The sequence below is a fragment of the Callithrix jacchus genome, chromosome 1, assembly GCF_049354715.1.
Source record: "Callithrix jacchus isolate 240 chromosome 1, calJac240_pri, whole genome shotgun sequence".
Taxonomy (NCBI): domain Eukaryota; kingdom Metazoa; phylum Chordata; class Mammalia; order Primates; family Cebidae; genus Callithrix; species Callithrix jacchus.
Window position 1 is genome coordinate 160887554 of NC_133502.1, and position 25010 is coordinate 160912563.

The 25010-nt window shown below is 40.3% G+C and overlaps 1 protein-coding gene across 5 annotated transcripts in view; it reads left to right on the top strand.

Annotated features, from left to right (window-relative positions):
* Positions 1–25010, top strand: part of KIAA1958 (KIAA1958 ortholog) — a 189806-nt gene that overhangs the window by 57597 nt on the left and 107199 nt on the right. For 2 of the 5 annotated variants that reach the window (XM_078374412.1, XM_035254782.3), the window contains exon 1: positions 7698–7743. The exons of the other annotated variants lie outside the window; for them this stretch is intronic. The gene's annotated coding sequence lies outside the window, so the exon portion shown is untranslated. Of the gene's footprint in view, positions 1–7697; positions 7744–25010 lie in introns of those variants that run through there. 5 annotated transcript variants of the gene reach the window in all.

Sequence of the window (25010 nt, forward strand, 5' to 3'; positions counted from 1 at the left end):
ATTTGGTTGTTCTCTCTTTTATTTTTAATCAATCTGGCTAGTGGTCTGTCTATTTTGTTGATCTTTTCAAAAAACCAGCTCTTGGATTTATTGATTTTTTGAAGGGTTTTTCGTGTCTCAATCTCCTTCAGCTCAGCTCTGATCTTAGTAATTTCTTGTCTTCTGCTGGGTTTTGAGTTTTTTTGATCTTGCTCCTCTAGCTCTTTCAATTTTGACGATAGGGTGTCAATTTTGGATCTCTCCATTCTCCTCATATGGGCACTTATTGCTATATACTTTCCTCTAGAGACTGCTTTAAATGTGTCCCAGAGGTTCTGGCACGTTGTGTCTTCATTCTCATTGGTTTCGAAGAACTTCTTTATTTCTGCCTTCATTTCGTTGTTTACCCAGTCAACATTCAAGAGCCAGTTGTTCAGTTTCCATGAAGCTGTGCGGTTCTGGGTCGGTTTCTGAATTCTGAGTTCTAACATGATTGCACTATGGTCTGAGAGGCTGTTTGTTATGATTTCAGTTGTTTTGCATTTGTTGAGCAGTGCTTTACTTCCAATTATGTGGTCAATTTTAGAGTAGGTGTGATGTGGTGCTGAGAAGAATGTGTATTCTGTGGATTTGGGGTGGAGAGTTCTGTAAATGTCCACCAGGTTTGCTTGCTCCAGGTCTGAGTTCAAGCCCTGGGTATCCTTGTTGATTTTCTGTCTGGTTGATCTGTCTAGTATTGACAGTGGAGTGTTAAAGTCTCCCACTATTATTGTGTGGGAGTCTAAGTCCTTCTGTAAGTCATTAAGAACTTGCCTTATGTATCTGGGTGCTCCTGTGTTGGGTCCATATATGTTTAGGATCGTTAGCTCTTCTTGTTGTATCGATCCTTTTACCATTATGTAATGGCCTTCTTTGTCTCTTTTGATTTTTGTTGCTTTAAAGTCTATTTTATCAGAGATGAGAATTGCAACTCCTGCTTTTTTTTGCTTTCCATTAGCTTGGTAAATCTTCCTCCATCCCTTTATTTTGAGCCTTTGTGTATCCTTGCATGTGAGATGGGTTTCCTGGATACAGCACACTGATGGGTTTTGGATTTTTATCCAATTTGCCAGTCTGTGTCTTTTGATTGGTGCATTTAGTCCATTTATATTTAGGGTTAATATTGTTATGTGTGAATTTGATACTGCCAATTTGATTCTAAGTGGCTGTTTTGCCTGTTAGTTGTTGTAGATTCTTCATTATGTTGAAGCTCTTTAGCATTCAGTGTGATTTTGGAATGGCTGGTACTGATTGATCCTTTCTATGTGTAGTGCCTCTTTTAGGAGCTCTTGTAAAGCAGGCCTGGTGGTGACAAAATCTCTGAGTACTTGCTTGTTCGCAAAGGATTTTATTCTTCCTTCACTTCTGAAGCTCAGTTTGGCTGGATATGAAATTCTGGGTTGAAAGTTCTTTTCTTTAAGAATGTTGAATATTGGCCCCCACTCTCTTCTGGCTTGTAGTGTTTCTGCCGAGAGATCTGCTGTGAGTCTGATGGGCTTCCCTTTGTGGGTGACCCGACCTTTCTCTCTGGCTGCCCTTAGTATTCTCTCCTTTATTTCAACCCTGTTGAATCTGACGATTATGTGCCTTGGGGTTGCTCTTCTTGCGGAATATCTTTGTGGTGTTCTCTGTATTTCCTGCAATTGAGTGTTGGCTTGTCTTGCTAGGTGGGGGAAATTTTCCTGGATGATGTCCTGAAGAGTATTTTCCAGCTGGGATTCGTTCTCTTCGTCCCCTTCTGGTACACCTATCAAACGTAGGTTAGGTCTTTTCACATAGTCCCACATTTCTTGGAGACTTTGTTCATTCCTTTTTGCGCTTTTTTCTCTGATCTTGGTTTCTCATTTTATTTCATTGAGTTGGTCTTCGACTTCAGATATTCTTTCTTCTGCTTGGTCAATTCGGCTATTGAAACTTGCGTTTGCTTCGCAAAGTTCTCGTATTGTGTTTTTCAGCTCCTTTAATTCATTCATATTCCTCTCTAAGGTATCCATTCTTGTTATCATTTCCTCGAATCTTTTTTCAAATCTTTTTTCAAGGTTCTTAGTTTCTTTGCATTGATTTAATACATGATCTTTTAGCTCACAAAAGTTTCTCATTATCCATCTTCTGAAGTCTAATTCCGTCATTTCGTCACAGTCGTTCTCCGTCCAGCTTTGTTCCCTTGCTGGTGAGGAGTCTTGGTCCTTTCTAGGAGGCGATGTGTTCTGGTTTCGGGTGTTTTCCTCCTTTTTGCGCTGTTTTCTTCCCATCTTTGTGGATTTGTCCGCTGGTCGTCTGCGTAGTTGCTGACTTTTCGTTTGGGTCTCTGAGTGGACACCCAGAATGTTGATGATGAAGTATTTCTGTTGCTTGGTTTTCCTTCTACCAGTCTAGCCCCTTCGCTGTACGACTGTTGAGGTCCGCTCCAGACCCTGCTTGTCTGGGGTGCACCTCTAGTAGCCGTGGCACAGCGAGGGATGCTACCAGTTTCTTTTTCTGCTCTCTTTGTCCCAGGATGATGCCTGCCTAATGACAGTCTTTTGGATATAGAGGGGTCAGGGAGCTGCTTGAGGAGACAGTTTGTACTTTATAGGGGTTTAATTGCTGAGCTGTGCACTCTGTTGTTCATTCAGGGCTGTTAGGCTGCTATGTTTGATTCTGCTGCAACACAGCTCATTTAACAACCCTTTTTTTTTTTTCTCAAATGCTCTGTGTTGAGGGGTTTGGGCTTTATTTTTGGATGTCCGATCAGGTGTCCTGCCCAGCTCAAAGGCAGACTAGCCACTGTTTGGCTGCCGAGGCTCCGCCCTGCTGTTGTGTGATTCGCACTGTTCCTGCCGGCTCTGCTGTGGTCTCCGCCACGCCCTCCGGCGGAGTCTCTTCGTTGTAGCGTGTTGCCTCAGCAACGGCAGGCTGCGTCAGCAGTGGGCGTGTATCTCAGTAGGGACGGGTTGCCTCAGCAACGGCTGGCTGCGTCAGCAGTGGGCGTGTATCTCAGTTGGGGCGGGTTGCCTCGGCAACGGCTGGCTGCCTCAGCAGTGGGCGTATATATCAGTTGGGGCAGGTTGCCTCTGTAGTGGTGGACGCCCCTCCCCCACAGAGCGTCTCGGACCGTCTGCCCGGGATAGTTTGAAATCGCGGTTTTGTTCGTCCCACTGGGTATCCCAAACGATCTGTCCCTGCAATCCCCTGGGCTGGGCTACTGTGCACGTCTCGTTCAGTCTCAAGTCCAGCCCTCTCAAGTCTCAGGTTGCCGGTTCAACAAGGCACCCGGACAAGCGCGCCCTGTGGGGATTGCTGGGTAGGGCCGGCCGCCGCCGCCCCGGCTGCCGGCTTCGCCAGGCAGACCTACTGCCTGGCGTCCCGTGTCTTTTTATACTTGGGAGTTTCCCCGTTCTGTGGGCAACAAAGATCAGTCTGGAAATGCAGCACTGACTCACCGTTTGCGAATTCAACGCGGGCTCCAATCCTGGGTTGTTCTCACAGCGCCATCTTGAGTCCCCTCTCTATTTAAAATTTTTAATGGCAGTCTCTTGTTTCAGTTTCAGAGTTTTTTGTTTTCAATAAATATTTATTGGGTTAAGGACATTTTCATCTAACATTGAAATAGTTGAATGAAACAGAGTACTCAAATCAGAGAATTAAATGAAAAAAAAAAAGTGATGAAAAGCAATCCTAAAAAGTGGAGCAAAAATAATTCCCAAAGGTAGAGGGTAATCAGCTCACCAGACTGGTAGAAATTCTTACATTCAGGCAAAAACCCCATTAGTCCTAGATGTATACCAAATCAATATGTTAGAATAAAACACAGTGGCTCACACCTGTGATACCAGCACTTTAGGAGGTCAAGGTGGGCAGATCACCAGAGGTCAGGAGTTTGAGACCAGCCTGGCCAACATAATCAAACCCCGTCTCTACTGAAAATACAAGAAAAAATAGCTGGGTGTGGGGATAGACACCTGTAATTCCAGGTACTCAGGAGGCTGAGGCACAAGAATGGCTTGAACCCAGGAAGTAGAGGTTGTAGTGAGCCGAGATTGTGCCAATGCACTCTATCCTTGGCAATGGAGTGAGCCTCCATCTCAAAATCAATCAATCAATCAATCAATCAATCAAACAAAAACAGAAATTACAGAGCCTGTGAGATCTGAGAAACACTGGGACATCACTGGCACATGCCCAAAAGAGTTTCACTGGGTAAATCTTGGGACTGATGTGTGTTAGAGGTAAAATCTTTTCTACGAGAAAGTATGTCTATTTACCAAGATAAGCAAATACATTTTCCTTAGCACTGCTTTAAGGAATGTTCATTTTGTTAAAGCTTGAAATTACTAGATGGGTTAGTTGCCTTGCAAGTATACTTTAGTAAAATGAATGTGGGTGTACTCTTAATGAATCTATTGATATTCATTATATTTTAAACTGAGTTCAGTATTTCCCAATATGGTCAGGAGTACAGGCTATGAATATGAACATATGCTGATGAAAATATGAATATGTTCTTAATGAATATATTGATCTTTATTAAATTTTAAACCAGGTTCAAAAATGTCCCAATATGGTCAAGAACATAGCTCATGAATAAGAATATAAACTTATGAAAATTTTCATGAATATATTCATGTTTATTAATTTTAAACTGTATTAAAAAGTTTTCCCAATAGGGTAAAGCAGAATATATTCATGAATATATTCATAAAGAGGATATATCCATGAATATAATCATTATTAAAAATATATTCACATTTACTGAATATATTCACGAAGAATATATTCATATGATGACTAAACTACTCTACGACTCTTTGCATTTTACAAATTAAATAGTTCTTAAAATCCTGCTATGAAGCAGAGTATAATCATTCTACTAAAATTTCACTGAATTCTTCAAAAAGTGAAAAAGTTTAAATTTGGTATCTTCAGTGAATTGATCTGTTTATGAATTGGCTCCTAGTGAATAGTTCTTGGCAAATTAGTTTAGAGCCCTCTCTTTCTGCATGAGATGAACCATTATTTATTACAGCATCTGCCCTGGGAAAACCAAGACAATAAGAGAGGATATTGGAAAACAGCTAGGCTATCTGAGTGTTTAGAAAAGACTGATTAATAACACTAAAAAAATAAAGGTTCTTATTAGAAGGAAGGCCTGCAAGCCACTGCATGAGATTTAAGGAGTATAGTGCTCAGGCTGGTGAGGTTGGTATGCCAGGCAGTATTTTGGGGCTGAAGAGCTGAGTGTAGTTACCATCTGCAAAATGGTACGAGTTTAAGTTTACTCATAATAGAGGGAAACTGAAAAATAACATGGCTTGCTTTGGGAGTTTCTCACTCCATTTTGTTTTGGTATTTCAGAAAGGAAATTCTGAGGCTTTAGACAGTTTGCTACCCACAGATCTCATAAATCAAGCATTCTTCATGACCTGGAGCTATCTTAAGCAGATCGAAGCTCTGGGCAGCTTGAATAGTGCTCACACAGAGACTTCCTGCCAGTAACAACCCACATCTCTTAGCCTATTTTTTTTGTTTGTTTTTCAAAAAAAGCAGCAGCAAAATACATTGTAGGTGCACATTTTTTGGAAAAAACAAAAGTTCAAATATTATTAAAATATTTGGACTTAACATTTTATGGCTACTCAGAAGTAACCATCAACTTCACATGTATCTCCAAGCAAAAAATTAACCATTAAGTGTAAATGGATGCTGAGTGGGCCAGATCTTTCGAACACCTTGGTTATATGGTGTTTTGTGTGGGATACTAATTTTCTGAGATTTGTACGAAGGATTTTGTAAAATGCTTAAACTTATCATTAACTTTACCCTTGAGCTTCTGAGCTTCTTAAAGTCAATACCCATGTCTAATTTATATTTGCTGTGCTATTACATCTAGCACAAAATTTATTGTACATAGAAGATGCCTAAAGTTTATTTTTAATGAATACATACATGAAATGTCTGTCATGGAACTATCTGTTTTCCTTGTATTTGTACTGCTATTTTGCCCATTAACTAAAGGATATGGATGGTAAGCCTTGTCTATGTCTCTGTTGTTCTAATGAAGATGCCCTTTTTCCTTTATATCCAACCTTTGTGCACTAAAATCCTCTTTCCCCACAGTTTCACAGAATACTAGATTCATTTTTTAGCCCTTTTCTTATCTGTAACCTTCTTTGCTATAAAGTGGAGGGAAAATGTTTAATGATTTTAAAAGTTTAAACGTTTTTCTTTGCTATTAGACTTGAAGTGAATGTCAGAGCTGAGAGGGCCCTGCAAGACTACTCTTCAGCCCTTTTGTTTTACTCATGAAAAACTCAGAATTCTAATTACTTTCTCACTGTAACTCATACCATGCTATTTTGTAATTGCTTGTTTAATTGTAGGCATTTCTAGCTACACTTTAAACTCAGTGGGTATAGGGACCACATCTATCTTACTTAATGCTATGTTTCTGACACAGCACAGTGCTTAGAAGAGAATGGGCGTTCAGTTAATGGTTCAGTTATGAATAAATAAATAAATGAATCAAGACTGGTGAAGGGAGTTGCTCAAAGTCATGTGACCGTGTAGTGGGCAGCCCATAGCTGCTGAATCCCAGTTAAGCTCATTAGAAGTCAGAGCTTTGTAATCTACTCCACCATCCTGGAAAGAGTAAAGGTCAGGGGAAATGGCTAATTTTCTTAAGTGTTTGTTAAACTGTGCAACTTATACATTTCCACATGTTGGCTTTCAGTATACAGGAGACTGCTGTATAGGAAAGCAGCTGAACAAGGAAATGCAGAGGATATGCTACTCTTATTTTTGCCTGGAAACCTTTTCAAAAGAAACAGTTTTACTTTTAAAAGCAGCGAAACTTCATCTTAGGAAAAGAAATTTTCCCCAATTGCAATAGAATTTTTAATCCTTTTTTAAAATTTTAACTTTCCACAGTATACCAGCATATTATTCTTATTTTTAAATTTAATGTTTCTGAAGTCCTGAGTGCCCCAGCTATCAAAAACTCCGCTTAGGATTCAGTTCATTAATGTGAGGGCTCAGACTCTTGAGGTACTTAGAAACAAGGACTGTTGATACTGGACATTTGCTAATTCAGAGTCTTCCAGAATCATTATGACCTTTTCAGCTTCATCCTTAGTTTTTCTGGTCTACTGTTGACCTCCATTAATGGTCCCAAATCTGCCTGTTTTGCAGAAAATAAGAAGTGTGCATGCTCACAGAAACGGTTGTTACCTGATGATCTTGGAGTTTAACAGTGTGGGTCATTGGTGTCTTTTAGGTTCCCCAGCAGTACCTATGTTAACCTTTTGACTGCATGGTAAATTGCTTTGCTTATGTATGAACTTAGGTTATTTGTAGTGAAGTCAGAATTTAAACCATATTGAGAGAGAATGGGAAATGACTGGAAAGGAAGAGCTGTCAAATCAGCGTGTGGCTGTTCTTGTTCTATGCCATTCTATTAAAATATTTTTATACTTTTTTGGAACATATGAAATGATATGTTTATGTCTTGCTTGACATTTACCAAAAATACATGTAAATGGAAATGCTCTCATTCATTTGAAACATGTCATTTTAACACTTAGGATTCGTGCTACCTGCCAGAAAGGTGTTTTGCTACTTAGGTAGCATCAGGTAGATGAATTGGAAATGTAGACTTCCATCTGGTTAGCACTTTTGTTATTGTTTTGTGTTTGTTTTGTTTTAGGTCCCATATCATGAAATATTAGTCTTAGCATTCACCAGTTTTAGGTAAGTATTTCATTAGTGACACACGTTTTTTTTAAGTGAATTGCAGAGAATAATGGCTGCCATTCTTGGATGTTGGCCTTTATTGATTTGGATATTACTGATGTATGAAATACATAAACTTGTCAGGTGCTTTGTGAGTCTCTCTGGTCTTATATAAAGGCATTTTAGAGCACCTAGCAGTAGAGTGTCCTTGAGTTAGCCAAATGTATACTATGTTGAGCCTGGCAAATTTGTGTAATATTGATGACCTAGAAATGAGGTAGGAGTTCTGCAGCACTGGTTTCACATGATACAGGTCAGAAAGACCCCACCAATAGAAAGGATAGGTAAAGAAGCTGGCCAAAACCCACCAAAACCAAGTTGACAATGAAAGTGACCTCTGGTTGTCTTCATTGTTCATTATATGCTAATTGTAATACATTAGCATACTAGAGAAACTCCCACCAGCACTCTTGACAGTTTACAGTTGCCATGGTAATGTAGGGTAGCTACCATATGTGGTCTGAATCGGGGAGGAAACCTTAGTTTCTAGAATTCCCGGCTTCTTTTCTAGAAAACTTATGAATAATCCACCCCTTGTTTAGCATGTGATTAAGAAAAATCAAAAATTGCCAATGAGCAGCCATCAAGACTGCTCTTTCTATGCAGTTGCCACTCTTTTATTCCTTTGCCCTTTTTTTTTTGAGACAGTCTGGAGTTCAGTGCTTTCTTAATAAACTTGCTTTCACTTTACTCTGTCTGCTGGCTCTTGAATTCCTGCATGAAGCCATGAGCCCATGTGGCCTCCCAAACTGAACCCCAGTTTTGAGGTTTGCCCTGTGACGGAAAGGAATATAGTTTGAATTGACCAAGCATTATGATGGTTGTCTGTTATATGCTTCTGCTATACTGAATTTTATGTTTCTCAGAGTTTCACGCCCTCTCTTACCTGGAATACTCTCATTCTCTCTGCCTTGTATAATTTAATCATGGTTATCCTTCAGGTGTGAACTTGTCTTTTCTCTAGGAAGCACTCTCTGACTCATTGGGAACTACTTAGCTACTGGCTCTGTGTGCTCCTTGATACCCTTAGCTTTGCCATCAGAGTTGCAAACTAGAAATACTTTCTTTTTTTTTTTTTCTTGAGACAAAGTTTTGCTCTGTTGCCCAAGCTGGGATGCAGTGATGGAATCTTCAACCTCTGCTTCCTGGGTTTAAGCAATTCTCCTGCCTCAGCCTCTGGAGTAGCTGGGACCACAGGTACCATGCCACTACTCCCTCGCCTGGAGCGGTGGCTCACTCCTTTAATCCCAACATTTTGAGAGGCCAAGTTGGGTAGATCACCTGAGGTCAGGAGTTGGTGACCAGCCTGGCCAACATGGTGAAACCCTGTCTCTACTAAAAATACCAAAAATATTAGCTGGGAGTGGGTTGTGCACCTGTGGTCCCAGCTGCTTGGGAGGCTGAGATCCTAGGAAGCTTGGACCCAGAAGTTGGAGGTTGCAATGAGCCGCAATCATGCCACCCTAGCCTGGGTGACAGAGCAAGACTTTACCTCAAAAAAAAAAAAAAAAAAATTCTAAGTCTCCCCAACCAACTGAACAAACCCCTGTTCTCGGACAAGGGCATTCCAAAGTTAACCTGAAAAACTAGTTCAGGCCGCGATGGGGAGTGGGGGAGTCAGCTTCATTATACCCTTGTCCCTGTGGAATTCAGACACAACTGGCCAACATTAACATTAAAATAGAGACCTTAAGACTGACCAGACAGACTCTTTGTAGCAATAAAATACCAACATGACAGCAGGTCCTGAAAGAAATTGATATATTTTACCCCAAAACATATTTCTTTGACATATTTTGAAATGACCCTATAAAACTGTCTCTTATGGGGAAGATCTACATTCTGTAGAAAATGCCTTTTCTTTCCAGGTCTTTCCCTGGTCCAGGAGAGAATTAACTAAGAGTCTCTGGCACCTTTTTAAGTTTGAGTAAGACGTGTTTTCTCTGAAGCCTGCTACGTGGAGGATTCATCTGCAGTATAAAAACCTTGAGCTTCAGGATCTCTTATCTTAACCCAGATACTTATTTCTGTTGATTCCAGGTCTGTAGATAATAACTTAACTCTTTCAACCAACTGCCAGTCAGCTAGTCAGAAAAATCCTTTTTTTTTTTTTAAGAGACAAAGTCTTGCTCTGTCACCCAGGCTGGAGTGGCACCATCTTGGCTCACTGCGTCCTCAACTTCCTGGGCTCAAACAATCCTCCCACCTCAACCCCCTAAGTAGGTGGGGCTACAGGCAAGTGCCACCACGCAGCTAATTTTTTTGTAGAGATGAGGTTTCACTATGTTGCCCAGGCTGGTCTTGAACTCCTGAACTCAGGCAGACTGCCCAAGTTGGCCTCCCAAAGTGTTGGGATTACAAGCATTAGCCACTAAACCTGACCAATCAGAAAATCTTTGAATTCACCTATGACCTGGAAGCCCCCTCTTTAAGGTGTCCTGCTTTTCTGAACCAAATCAGTATACATATTATATGGATTGGTTGGTGTCTTATGCCTCCCTAAAATGTGTGAAACCAAGCTGTAGCCTGACTGCCTTGGGCAAATTCTTAGGATCTCTTGGGGCTGTGTCATGGGACATCATCACTCATATTTGGCTCAGAATAAATCTGTCCAAATATTATACATAGTTTGCCTCTTTTTGTCAACATAGTTCAAATCAGGCTGTATTGTTCTTACTTGTTTTGTTTAGATTTTTGAGCTACTAGGTTATAAGCTCTCTGAGGACAAGGAATGTATCTTTAGGGTAACATTGACTCTGGTGCCTTGGCATAGTATTTGCTACGTAGTAGTTTTAATAATGTTTTTGGAATAAATGAATGGCTTCAGCATCTTGTTTTTCCAAATATTTCCCAGCATTGCTAAGGGTTGTGTCCCTCCGCCCTCAAATTCACATACTAAAGTCCTCACCCCCAGTACCCTAGAATGTAACTCTATTTAGAGATAAGGTCTTTAAAAAGGTAATTAAGTTAAAATGAGGTCTTTAGGCTGGGCCCTAATCAATATCACTGGTGTCCTTATAAGATGTGGAAATTTGGATAGAGTTTTGTACAGGCACAGAGGGAAGACCATGTGAAGACACCAGAAGAAGACAGCCATCTAGGAACTAAGGAGAGAAGCCTTCGGATCACCCAGTCCTGCTGACATCTTGGTATCTGTCCTTTAGCATTCAGAACTGTGAAAAGATAAATTCTTGTTACTTAAGGAATCCTGTCTGTGGTAGTTTGTTATGGCAGCTCTAGAAAGCTAATATAAACATAATAGCAAATATCTGGATGGCCAGATTATATAATGTTTAGTTTTCTGACATATTAAGAAAAAGATTTCATTCAAGATGGTAACTACATATACACCTTTATATTGCCTGCCACATATATAAACTCAGTAATGGCGTTGTGGAAAGGACTATAACAAACATCTGCTTCCATATCCTCATTTCTCTTTCTCAATAAAGTTCAGATTATTTAGCTTTGGCTTTATAACTCTCCATGCTGTTCTACAGCTATTTTTCATAACTTGTTTCTCGCTACTTAGCCTATTCTAATCTCAAGAAAATGAAAGTGTTCACTGTTCTCTGTGTATCCTTAACTTCCCACTTTCTTGCCTTCATTCATTGTTTTCTTCATAGAGTTTCAACACCGATTTGTTCTATTCATTCAGTCAGTCCACAGGTATTTATTGAGGCCTCAGTATGTGCTGAAAACTGGGCTAGGAGCTGAAAGTGTAATGATTAATAAAACCATCAGCCTTCTGCTGAAGGAGTTAATACTCTGGTACAGGTAGACATTTAAGTAGGGTAACATAGGGTTCCAGGAAAGCAATGAACCAAGCCTTGGGTGGGGTGAGGGGAGGAGCTTCAGATCTGAGTCTAAGTCAGTGGTTCCCAAATGGGAATGAAAAGGGAGGAGGCATTTGACAATGTCTGGAGACATTTTTGGTTGTCACAACTTGGAGGTGGGTGTGTGTTACTGGCATCTAGTGGGTAGGGATGCTACAAAACATATTACAGTGCACAAGGCAGTCTTCCACAACAAAGAATTATCTAGCTCACCAATCTGATAGTGCTGAGGGTGAGAAGTCCTGCTGTAAATCAAGTTGTAAAGATTGAGTAGGAAGGTGTTTAGCCAGCCAAAGAATGGCAGCATTTGCAAAGGTCTACTAGAGTTGAGATACCATGATTTGACTAACCCGACTGAGTTTAATGTGGCTGGAGCTCAATGTTTGAATGGGAAGGAATTAGGCTTGAGAAGTAAGCCTGGCAATGTTCAGATTTAGAGGCCTCAGAGCCATGTTGATAATTTGGAATGTCTTCTCTTTGGCTGTTTGGAGCCTTTGATGGAGAGTGTGAGGTACATCTGTTGACAAGTAAACTGGTCATACACGGATGCATTGTAACTAGTAGCCATTCTGAGTGTATCTGCAGACACCGATGGTAAAGCACCGCGGCTGAGAACGACTATTCTAGCAAGTCTGAACTCGGTTTCCCATCTAGTGAGGATCACTGATGAGTCTTTGTCAGGGAGGGTAACTGGTACGCTTTGAATGTGTCCCTTACACAATTCTGTTACTGAAGGGGCATTTAAAGTGAACCCACTTAAAGTAGGGATACAAATTTTATCGTAGAGAATGAGGGAACTTGATTGGGGCTTTGTGTTGAGGTCCTTAAGACCACGCCCAGGCTCAGTGATTCATTAAAAGGACTCGCAGAACTATGAAAGCAGTTATGCTCACAGTTACTGTTATTACAGCGAAAGAAGACACATTAAAATCATCACAGGGAAAAGGAAGATGGATAAAGTCCTGGAGGAACCAGGCATCAGATTCCATGTAGGCTCTCCCCCAGTTGAGTCCCATGAGGAATAATTCTCCCAACGACAGTGTGTGACAAAACGTGAAGTATTACCAACCAGGGAAGCTCACCCGACCCTGGTGTCCAGGGTTTTTATTTGTCAGTCCTGTAAACTTGTATCACCTGTGTGAGCCTGTGTGACTGACATTAGCTACTCAGTCTCCAGCTCCTCAGAGGTTAGACAGATACAGTGTGGCTTAAGGCTACTGGCAAAATACTCTTAAAAGGAAGATAATTCCTCAGACTTAAGTTTCTCTCTCTCAGAAGCCTGTCATGGGCCAGTCCTCCTTTCCTTGAATGAATGGAGTTTGAGCAATGCTGGAGTGCTGAATTAACACTTTACTGCATCGCCTTTTTTTTTTTTTTAAAGTTTGGGAGGTTACAGTTTTTTTTCCCTGCTTTACTCTTGAGTTTTTAGAAATTGTGTAAAATGTATATAATATAAAAGTTAGATGTTAGGGTTTTAACTGTGAAGTTCAGTAGCATTAAATTCATTCACATTGTTATGTAACTATCACTAACATCCATCTCCAGAACTTTGTCATTATTCCCAAACTGAAAATTTGATGTGTTATTAAAAAATAGCTCCCTGATCCACCAGCTCCAGGTAACCACTGTTCTACTTCCTGTCTCCTTGAATTAGGCTGTCCCAGGTACCTCATATGTATGTAAGTGGAATCATTCGAGGTTTGTCTTTTTAACTAGCTTCTTGCACTTATGTCTTTTAAGTTTCATCCATGTTGTTAGCCTGTATCAGAATTTTATTTCTATTTAATGTTGATATAGCATAAGTTTTAATTTGAAAAAATAAACTGAAGATGGTAAAAGTGTTTTTTAAAAAAGTCTTTTATTCAACAAAATGTACATAATTGAAATTGTGCTAATCCTTAAAATGAAAAAGAAGTGACTTGAGTACTCATTTTGGGGACATAGTTTTTCTGCAAAAAACTATGTAAGAATATAATACAGTATCCTTTACCAGGTCAAGAACAGAGGGATTTTTTTTTTTCCTTGACTTCTTTAGTTTTCCCAGGGGCCTCACTTAGTTTTTAGAGAGTTAATTCATTCTCTTTTGAAGTACCTATTGTATCATGCTTGAGAATTCTCCACAGTTGCTCTCTGGTCTAATTGTATCTGGTCTAACTCTGCCAGACATTCCTTTGTTGAAATGGCTTTGCTTGTGATTAAAGCTGCTCTCTAGTATTGTTAAGTGCCTTGTTCAAATCCTACATGTTTGGTAGTTTGTAGTTTCAGTTTCTGTTCATCCTACTTGTATAGTTTCATGTTTGCAGCATCTAAAAATCAGAGTGACATAAACAGGTTCCCAGAAGTAGATACTAGGTGAGTAGTTTGAGTGGGGACTGGTCAGCTCATTGGTGAATATTTTTGTGTGTGACAGCTTTTGTCTCATGATTATGGGGTCATGATTAGTGTGGATCTGGACCACGAAGGATCCCTGTACTTCTATTGAGTCTTTCCTTAACAATCTGTTAGAGAATTTAGTTTACTTGCTTGTCCAGGGCCCAAAGTAATTAAATGTTCCTCACAGAAATCTCTGGAACATGCTTCTTTCAGTTGTTATACTTTAAACTCTCAAAAAGTTTGGTAGACTGACAGAGGATTAAGGATCTTTGGTTTTAAACCTTTAGAGTTCTCATTTCTAATGCCCAGTCAGCTTACACCGTGTTCATAATAATCCACTCTCAGTGTTCACAGGCCTAATGTGTTAACTATAAATAGAAAAATAGACTGGCCAGCCTGTGGGAACCAGGCCTGTGCCAGGGAGCTTCACTTGAGAGTTTTAAAAACTGAAATTGGTGGATATTTTTTCTTCACGTCTTCATGAAACAGTGATGCTTAATGTTCGAATATGTTATAACACAGAGATCATTAGCAAGAAATCATCAATATAGGTGAATTTGGGATTACTAACTGAAAAACAAGGAAAACCCTCCCTCCTCCTTCCCTCTCTGGCACCTTTGTTGGATACTCTGAGGCTGCATGTGTAGGGTGGAACATTGACTACACCTCAGGAGGCAAAAGAGAGGAGATATTCTTTCATGATCATCTTCAACAACCTTAACTCCAAGTTGGCATGGAGCTGTGTGCCATTTCTTTGGAGCGGTGCAGCACATCATCCCTTTCTAATGGGGAAAAGCGGAGAGCACTGAGCCTGGTGTGAGTACAAGGTTCAGGAACATCACTTGAGAGGTGGCAATGGTTAGTAGTACTGACTCCGGGTTAGATCACTTTGGTTTGAATCTTGATTCCTTACCCCACCCCCTGCCATTCCTTCTGCACCCACTTTCCTTTCCTTTCTTTTAGACAGGATCTCACTCTGTCACCCAGGCTGGAGTGCAGTGATGTCATCATGGCTCACTGTGGCCTTGACCCCTGGGCTCAAGCGATCCTCCTGCCTTCAGCCTCTTAAGTAGCTGGAACTACAGGTGCATGCCACCCCACTCAGCTAATTTTTACATTTTTTTTGTAGAGATGGGGTTTTGCTGTGTTGCCTAGGCCGATCTTGATCAAACTCCTGCCTCAGTGTGCTGAGATTGCAGGTGTGAGCCACTGCACCTGACCCTGATTCCTTTATTTGCTAGCTTTGTGACATTGGACACGTTTGTTAAACTTTCCAACTCAGTTTTCTTATGGAGATAATAATAGTACCACCTTATAAATCCAATATGTTAATATTTCTGATGTGCTTAGAATAGAGCTTGGAACAACACAGTAAGTGCTACATTATATGACTGTGTACTGTTATCTTTATTGTTAACTTAATTTCTCAGGGGAGCCTTTGCAGACATTTCTAAATAGGTCAGATCTCTGCTTTATAAGATCTAATGACACCACTTACCACAGTGTTGATAATAAGTACCATTAACTAGGTTTATTTGTTTGATTATTGGATTAATCAGATATTATCTATATAAGTGAGAGTAAGAACTATGTTAATTTTTTGCTCACATTATTCACAAGGCCTGATAAATGTTCAAGAAATATTTAATGAATAAATAGGTTTACAGTTATGAAGTTGTTTAGCAATAAGATATAATGTCACCTCTAAAACTAGCAAAGATTAAAAAATATGTGATCAAACGTAGGCAGAGAGGTAGGAAATAGATGGTATCATGTACTGCAGGTGGGATCAGTTTGCAGAATATCCTAGCTTGAAGGCAATTTGACCAAGAGAACTATAGAGATTTCTTCTTTTGATTCAATGTCTGGGCATTTATCAAAATGACATAGAAGTATGTAAAAGAGGTGAATATAAAAAGATATTCATTAAAGCACTTACATTAGTTAATAATTATAATAGAGCTCAACAGAATGTCCAAAAGTAAAGGCTTGGTTAATTATAATATATTCATCATTATAAACTATGTAGAACCATGGTTTTCAAATGCACATTCTTATATTGGCTGCAAACACTAGAAAAAACACAGATTCCCAAACCCAGCCTCTTGGTCAGTGAATCAGAATCTTGTTTAGCTAAGAAATGGGGCCTGTGTTGCCTGATTTGGAGCCACTACTGCAGTGTATACTTTGGCTCTTAGTCAACTGAACCCAGCGGTCTTAAAACCCAAACCATGCAGTATTTTAAACTTCACTTGGTGCTATGGTTTGAGTATATCCCTTCCAAAAATCATGTCGAAACTGATCCACATTGTGGTTTTAAGAAGCGAAGGCTTTTTAAAAAAGTGAAACCAAAACTAAGAAAAAAAGAATTAAAATCTGTGAGAACTCTGGAAAACAAGAAAGGAGGACTTCAAAAAAACTGAAAACAAAAACACTGTAAGAAGGGAAAAAGATTGAATCAGATTCTGATGACACAGAAAGCTAATTAGTGCTGAGCACCTAACACAAGCTGAAGACAAGTCTTTTCCCCTAACTTCATCCCTCCCAGAAAAGTTAGTGGGTGAGTTCTTCCAAAAGGAACATAGACCATCCCCAAAACTGGAGCAGTAAGGCCTGGTTTGGAGATGGTAGGTGTGGTTGCTTGTTCCATCTCCTGGCACAGAGCATCTGTCTTAGAGCTTCCCTCCAGGCAGCATTTTGAAGGAGCATCTCATTAAGAGAGAGTGAACTCATTTAGTTTTAGTTGCCGTAGACATTTCCTGAGATCCCATGAGCAGAGGCCAGGCAAGTGGGAGAGTTGAGGAACAAGTCAGACTGAGGCATTGCACCACACAGAGTGGGTGATCATGGTGTTCGCCCTCCGGCCTTGACAAATGCCTCCTGGAAACCAGGTGTCTCAGCTCCTTTGTCCTGCTATAACAAAATATCTGAGACTGCGTAATTTATGAAGAACCAAAATATAGTTCTCACATCTCTGGAGGCTGGGAAGTCCAAGATCAGGGTTCCAGCAGGTTCAGTGCCTGCTCCATGGATGGCATCTTCTTGTCTTCTCACAGTGGTATGCTTGCATGGCAGAAGGAGGAGGAGTAGAAGGGGCAGAGAGGGGACCAATAGCAGAAGGACCTAAGCTAGTTTCCTCAGGCTCTTTTATAAGGCACTAATCTATTCATAAGAGGGAACCCTCATGAACTTAATTGCTTTCCAAAAGCCTTCACTTCTTGGCCGAGCATGGTGGTTCACGCCTGTAATCCTAGCACTTCGGGAGGCCAAGGTGGATGGATCACTTGAGGTCAGAAGTTCAAGACCAGCCTGGCCAGCATGGTGAAACCCTATCTCAACTAAAAATACAAATATTAACTGGGCATGTTGGCACATGCCTGTAATCCCAGCTACTCTGAAGGCTGAGGCAAGAGAATCACTTGAACCCAGGAAGCAGAGGTTGCAGTGAGCCAAGATTGTACCATTGCACACTCCAGCCTGGGGGACAAGCGTGAAACTACGTCTCAAAAAAAAAAAAGCCTTTACTTCTTAAAACCGCAATGGGGATTAGTTTCTATATGAATTTTGAAGGGGATACATTCAAACCATAGCACCAAATGAAGTTTAAAATACTGCATGGCATCTTGCATCTCCCTTAAGTAGACCTCAGCTGCCTATCGATTTCTGTCCCTGTTACCTACAAGGTTGACCCAGCTGTTGGTTTCTCTGTAGCACTCCTCCATACCCAGGGCAAAGTCTGCTGCCTGCACACAGGTAGCTACTGTTGAGTAGCTTTGAAGGGGACTGTGGTTAGATTTTGAAAATTTTGCTACCAAAAACACATGCTTTCTTCTATTCACATAACTCCTAGTTAAGTCACAGGCTCTGCTTTCCAATTTTGTTGTAAATTGTATATAGTACAGCCCTTTCTTCACTCAGGCTTCTTTTTAAAAATTATTTATATTTTCTTTAGAGATAGGGTCTTACTGTATTGCCCAGGCTGTTCTTCAACTCTTGTCCTCAAGCAGTGCCTCAGCCCCCCAAAATGCTGGGAATACAGGTGTGAGCCACTGAGTCCAGCCCATATAGGCTTCTTTAGTGAACAAGGCAAAAGATTGTAGCAGGTTTTCTGAGTCAGTTTTCAGTAATGATGTGTACTTATTGAAAGATTTGAATCTAGTGAATGTTGCAGTTGGATTGTTGATGCCCTTCCCTCTCTGAATCATTGCTGTGCTTCATGTAATCCTGAAAGGGCAGGAGTGCCCTCTATTCTTGTCAGATTAGGCAGGGGATAGTGGGGCCGGGAGACACAGTGCTAAAGAGAAGATTGAGCTGACAGGTGGACAAAACAGGTGGGTAGGCATATTTCAAGTCAAAGTTCATGAGAACTCAATTGAATTTGTTCCTTCAGTATTCATTCAGTGTTTCTGGTTTTTGTTTTTTTGAGAGAGTGATGCAATCATGGCTCATTGCAGCCCCGACCTCCAGGGCTCAAGTGATCCTCCCACCTCACCCTCTCAAGTAGCTGGGACTAATGGCATGTACCACCGCACAACAAGGCTAATTTTTTCCATCTTTTGTAGACAGGGAGGGTCTACAAAACCTAAGGCTGATCTTAAACACTCAGGCTCAAGCAATTCTTCCTCCTCGGCCTGTCAGAGTGTTGGAATTACAGGAATCACCACACCCAGTCCTGTTCAGTGTTTCTTGAATGCCTTCTCTGTGTGAGGTTTTGTTAGAGGTGCTTAAGACACAGTACTGAAGACACAGTGCTGGGCAAAATATCCACTCTCCTATAGTCTGCATTCAGGGCTTAGAAAAGGATCACAGAGCAGAAAGATGCCTGGCGCTGGCACACATCTGTCCAGCCCCTAAGCAGTGTGTTTGCATAATGATCCCTCAAATCCTAAAAATATTTAGAAATCTAATTCTGGGATTCAGGCCTCAGCAGTCAGGAAGATGTCTCTGCCAACTACTGAGATATTAATTAGGGAAACATTAGGGCATATATCTCAGCTTACCAGATTCACAGAGGTGGATGAAAGCATCATCTGTGAGTCAGTACCATGAGAAATGGAGTGCCACGACCACTGATGAACTTAGTTTTAAAGATCAAAGTGAGAGTGATGAGCTATTGACAGAAATTGAGAAGTAGCCATAGGACTACGAGGTAGATCAACACTGAGGAATCTGTAAATGTAACTTATGACATGAAAAACAAAAATACCATATTTATAGTTGACTGAGTACTTGATAAAATTCAACAGCTTTTCCAGCTAAGAAACACAGAAAAACACTTTTAACATAGTATAAGAAATTTTTTTAGGAATAAATACCTAATACCATACTTAATATGATATGGCATACTGGATGCTTTGCATAAAAGTTGGGAATTAGAAAACAGTTTTGAAAAATAAGAATAATGAGAAGGGATTTGCCTTCTTGAATATAAAAACATATTCAGCTACAGTAATTTTAAGTGGTGTATTAATTGTAAAATAGACAAGTAGATTGAGTCAGAATAAACATTCTAGAAATATGTGGGAAGAGGTAAGGACATTTTTGTGCTTTTGCAGAGGGACCATAACACCCAGCCAAAACCATGTCAGTTTGTTAATTCATTTCGCATTTCTCAGGAAAATGATTTCTCTCCTTCTTTGAATATTTTCTAGAATGAGTGCTGTGGCCCCAAATTGGGAGGCTTAGTCCTATTACCAGTGACCTGAAATTCAGGTCATCTTGATGTCTGTTAAGCTTATTTCAGAGTTTCTAAAATATTTCATTTAATGAGTAAAAATAGGTTACTCACATTCCCAACATTGTCACTGACTCACCATCTCATCTGGAACAATTATACCACTTTCAGCACTCACTATCCACATACCTAAAAATAAGAGTCAGAATGGAGGGGCTATTAAAATGATGTACACCGTAGCTTCAGATCTCATTCCCATGAGCAGATAATTCACAGTAATAAGGAAGACCTGTCCTCCCTTCCTGAGAGCTAGTGAAGATATAAGAATTAATTTATGTATTATATAAAACTTGGGTACAACACTTTGGGTACAAAGTGTTATATTAACTTATTACCGCATTTAAAATGCTAATTTGAGGTTCATCCACTCTGCATAAAGTACATGTCTGAATGTTTCTTTTTTTTTCCTGCACCCTTCAGAAGTGTAGCAGCAATGCAAACCAGAAGCTTTGTAAAACATAGTCGTTTTGAAAACCAGTGGCCAGGGGTGAGTTCTTGGAACTGACCAGCGCTTCAGGTTCTTCTTTGTAGACATGTGAAGGATGTGTTGGAGTCAAGGGTGATTTGCAGGATTTGGGCTTCAGCACCTGAAGGGATGGTAATGCCATTTACTGAGATATTAATTTGTATATTATTTGATAACCAGATCCACAGGGGTGGAGGAGAGCATCATCTAGTGAGAATATGAAAAGAAAACACATGAAATAAACTCTAGTTTTACAGGTCAAAATAGAGTGATGTGCTCTAGCAAAGGAAACTAAGAATAGCAGAATAGGGAAAGGCAGTATTATAGAAGTTAAGGAAAGAGGGTTTCAGGTGGGGCAGAGAACAGCTTTGATTGCTGCTGAGGAGCCCAGAGAAGGGGACTGAGGAGTGGCAGTGGAATATCTTAATAGGGAAGTTATTGATGACCTTGGCCAGGGCATTTCCAGTGGATCCTGGGGAGGCACATGTATTTCACTTTGTTCTCTGAAATCTGAGATCAGCCTGCCTATAGTTTCTTTACCAAGGTGAGGCTGTATTTTCAAGCATCGGGGACAGATCCTTTGTTATGAGACACTGTTACTCTTAAGCCTTGGAAAATTCCATCGGGAGAATGAGGCTATGTTAAAGGCAATTAAAAATGTTAAACATCACTCACTCTGAGACAGAATATTTAGGTTTTCTATTTACTATACTTCTTTGAGTGGACTATAAAGTATGAATCAGCATGTCAAATCACGCCCATTGATGGGAAAACCACTTTAAAAAGTGATCGAATAACATTGCTAGTCATCACATGTTGAACAGTTTTAGTGAGTGGAATGCCATTGCAATTCATTTTAATCCTTTTCTGATAGTGTGTAATAACTCACTTATTCTAAATTGTAGAAATTTAAAAACATGAATAATTGTGGGAAGTTCTTAGGAATTTTGAGGTATTTATGAGTAAGTATTTTAGATATCTGCACTGATTTTTTTTTGTTTTTAAAGACAGAGTCTTACTGTGTTGCCTAGGCTGGTCTTGAATTCTAGGCCTCAGATGATCCTTCTGCCTTGGCCTGTCCTGCACTGATATTTTTGAAGCTGGTTTTTTTTTTTTTTTTTTTTTTCCTTTTGTAAAGAGAGAGGGTCTTGCTCTGTCACCCAGGGTGTAGTGCAATGGTATGATCATAGTGCACTGTAACTTCAAACTCCTAGGCTTAAGCAATCATCCTGCCTCGGCCTCTCAAGTAGCTAGGACTACAGGTTCGTGCCACTGCCTCTGGTTAATTTTTAAAATGTTTTATAGAGAAAGGGTCTCACTATGTTACTCAGGCTGATCTCAAACTCCTGGCCTCAAGTGATTCTCCTGCCTTGGCCTCCCAAAGTGCTGAGATTACATGCATGAGCCACCACATTGGGCCTCGCATTTTTGATACAGTATCAGCATCAAATTATTGACTAAGATCAAGGTTTGTTTTCAATGACAGTAGAAATTAAAAATTATTTTAAAAATTAATTTTCGCTTTCTGGTGGTGACGACCCACCCACGAGAACATGCTTCTTGCAAAGGATCTTCTTCATCCCTCTCCAAAAGAGGAGAAGCGGAAACGCAAGAAGAAATGCCTGGTACAGAGCCTCAATTCCTACTTCATGGATGTGAAATGCCCAGGATGCTATAAAATCACCACGGTCTTTAGCCATGCACAAATGGTAGTTTTGTGTGTTGGCTGCTCCACTGTCCTCTGCCAGCCTGCAGGAGGAAAAGCAAGGCTTATAGTAGGATGTTCTTTCAGGAGTAAGCAGCACTGAAAGCACTCTGAATCAAATGAGTGGGAAACCATCTCAATAAACACAATTTGGATTAAAAAAATTAATTTTCTTGACAAAGTTATAACTAGTTTGCATCACATAACTATATTTCAAGTTAGGACTTAAACTGGATCAATTTGTCAAAGAGCTGGTGAGCAGCATTTGTTAGGAGGTGGATAGGTGAAGTATGGTAGAAATGGTCAGGCTAAGAATTACTTTAGATCATGGCATCTATTATCCTGAGTCTATGTGGGATGCTAGAATGTTGCAAGGTAGTTGCTAAAGATGGATAACATTTGATAGGTATCATGAAAGTCTTCCAGAATCTTTCTTAGGATTGTTAGTTGTGCTTTTCCTTCTGACTGGAAAAACCTTTTCTCTCTGTCTCTCCCCTCCCTTCTTCATCTGAATTCTTGCTAATTCTTCAGCTCTTTGCTTAAATACCACTTTCTCAGAGCTTACTCTGTGAATAGAACAGGTTTTTTATGGTTTTATGCTCTCTTAGCACTCGGTATATTGTCTTTGCAAAATTATTAATAGAACGGCAGCAAAATTATTTCTTGTATCATTAGTTCTTTGCTTCCTCCTGCCTTGCTACTATGAGCTCCATAATGGGCACAGTTCATGACTGTCTTGTTAACAGCAGTATTCCCAGTGCCTAGTGGCCCACTGTCATACAATACTTATTGAATAGAAATGCTACTGAAAAGCCCATATGATTTCTCTTAAACTCAGGCTGGGCTTGGTGGCTCACGCCTGTAATTCCAGCACTTTGGGAGGCCAAGGCGGGCAGATCACCTGAGATCAGGAGTTTGAGATCAGCCTGGCCAACATGGTGAAACCCCATCTCAACTAAAAATACAAAAATTTAGCCAGGCATGGTGGTGGGCACCTGTAATCCCAGTTACTCAGGAGTCTGAGGCAGGAGAATTGCTTGAACCCAAGAGGCGGAGGTTGCATTGAGTCAAGATTGTGTCATTACACTCCAGCCTGAGTGACAGAGTGAGACTCTGTCTCAAAAATAAATAAACTCTGGGATTGATGGTTTAAAGAGCTGCAGAAAAGATCATATAGCTGGTCTAAGGGCCTATTTGCATGGCTCTCAGAGATGGAGATGTCTGGGTAAATGAGCCTTGTTTTATAATGCTGCTTTAAATTTAGGAGTGACTTTAGTCTAAGGAGTCAGAATGTTAAATGAAAACCTTGTTTGTGCCTGAGTACACCGTGCTGTATTGTATATGTTCTCTGTCTAGGCCTCATTCTTTTATGAGTGTGTTGTGCTGTATTGTGTATTATCCTCTGTAGTTACATGGTAGACCACCAAAATGGGGGGAAAGCCCCTAATTTGAGGTGAATAATTACCAAGTGATTTTTTTTCCACATTTTATAGATATAAGTTCATTTAATGCTCATAACAACACTGTGAGGTCAGTATTATTGTCATTTTACAGATAAGGAAACTAAGTGACAGGTGAAATAACTTGCCCAAGGTCACGTAGCTAACAAGTGGCCAGAGCTAGGATTTAAACCCAGGCCATCTGGCAGTGGAGTTCAGGCTCTTCACCCCTGCACTGTGCCAGCTCACATGAGGGGGTAGCTCACATACACCCAGTATAGTCCGTGCATAGAATTTCTTAAGTTTTGTGCATATCAGTTTGAGTTTAGGGGAAGGCGGTTGAGATTCTAGAAAGCCTAGTGTGATCCTCACCTATTCAGAATGTTTGCAGCTTCTTCCAGTGAGGCCCTTTGAAGAGACCCAGAAGCTTTTATCTACATAGGTCAGTGGAGAACGTTGCTGATTCTCCGCTTTGTACTCGAATGGTCTGACTTCCTTCTGTATTCATTTTTCTATAAACAAGGTTTATAGGTAATCTGAAACATACTGTTCACATATGTCAAAATTGATTGACTGTTTTGTTTTAGGGGAGGTAGAAGTTACATTCAGGACTTTTTTTTTTTTTTCAATTTTTTATTGGATTATAGGTTTTGGGGTACATGAGCAGAGCATGCAAGACAGTTGCGTAGGTACACACATGGCAGTGTGCTTTGCTTTTCTTCTCCCCTTCACCCACATTTGGCATTTCTCCCCAGGCTATCCCTCCCCACCACCCCCTCCCACTGGCCCTCCCCTTTTCCCCCCAATAGACCCCAGTGTTTAGTACTCCCCTTTCTGTGTCCATGTGTTCTCATTTTTCATCACCCACCTATGAGTGAGAATATGCGGTGTTTCATTTTCTGTTCTTGTGTCAGTTTGCTGAGGATGATGTTCTCCAGATTCATCCATGTCCCTACAAATGACACAAACTCATCATTTCTGATTGCTGCATAATATTCCATGGTGTATATGTGCCACATTTTTCCAATCCAGTCTATTATCAATGGGCATTTGGGTTGATTCCAGGTCTTTGCTATTGTAAACAGTGCTGCAATGAACATTCGTGTACATGTGTCCTTATAGTAGAACGATTTATAGTCTTTTGGATATATACCCAGTAATGGGATTGCTGGGTCAAATGGAATTTCTATTTCTAAGGCCTTGAGGAATCGCCACACTGTCTTCCACAATGGTTGAACTAATTTACACTCCCACCAACAGTGTAAAAGTGTTCCTTTTTCTCCACATCCTCTCCAGCATCTGTTGTCTCCAGATTTTTTAATGATCGCCATTCTAACTGGCGTGAGATGGTATCTCAATGTGGTTTTGATTTGCATCTCTCTGATGACCAGTGACGATGAGCATTTTTTCATATGACTGTTGGCCTCATATATGTCTTCTTTCGTAAAGTATCTGTTCATATCCTTTGCCCACTTTTGAATGGGCTTGTTTGTTTTTTTCCTGTAAATCTGTTTGAGTTCTTTGTAAATTCTGGATATCAGTCCTTTGTCAGATGGGTAGACTGCGAAAATTTTTTCCCATTCTGTTGGTTGCCGATCCACTCTAGTGACTGTTTCTTTTGCCGTGCAGAAGCTGTGGAGTTTCATTAGGTCCCATTTGTCTATTTTGGCTT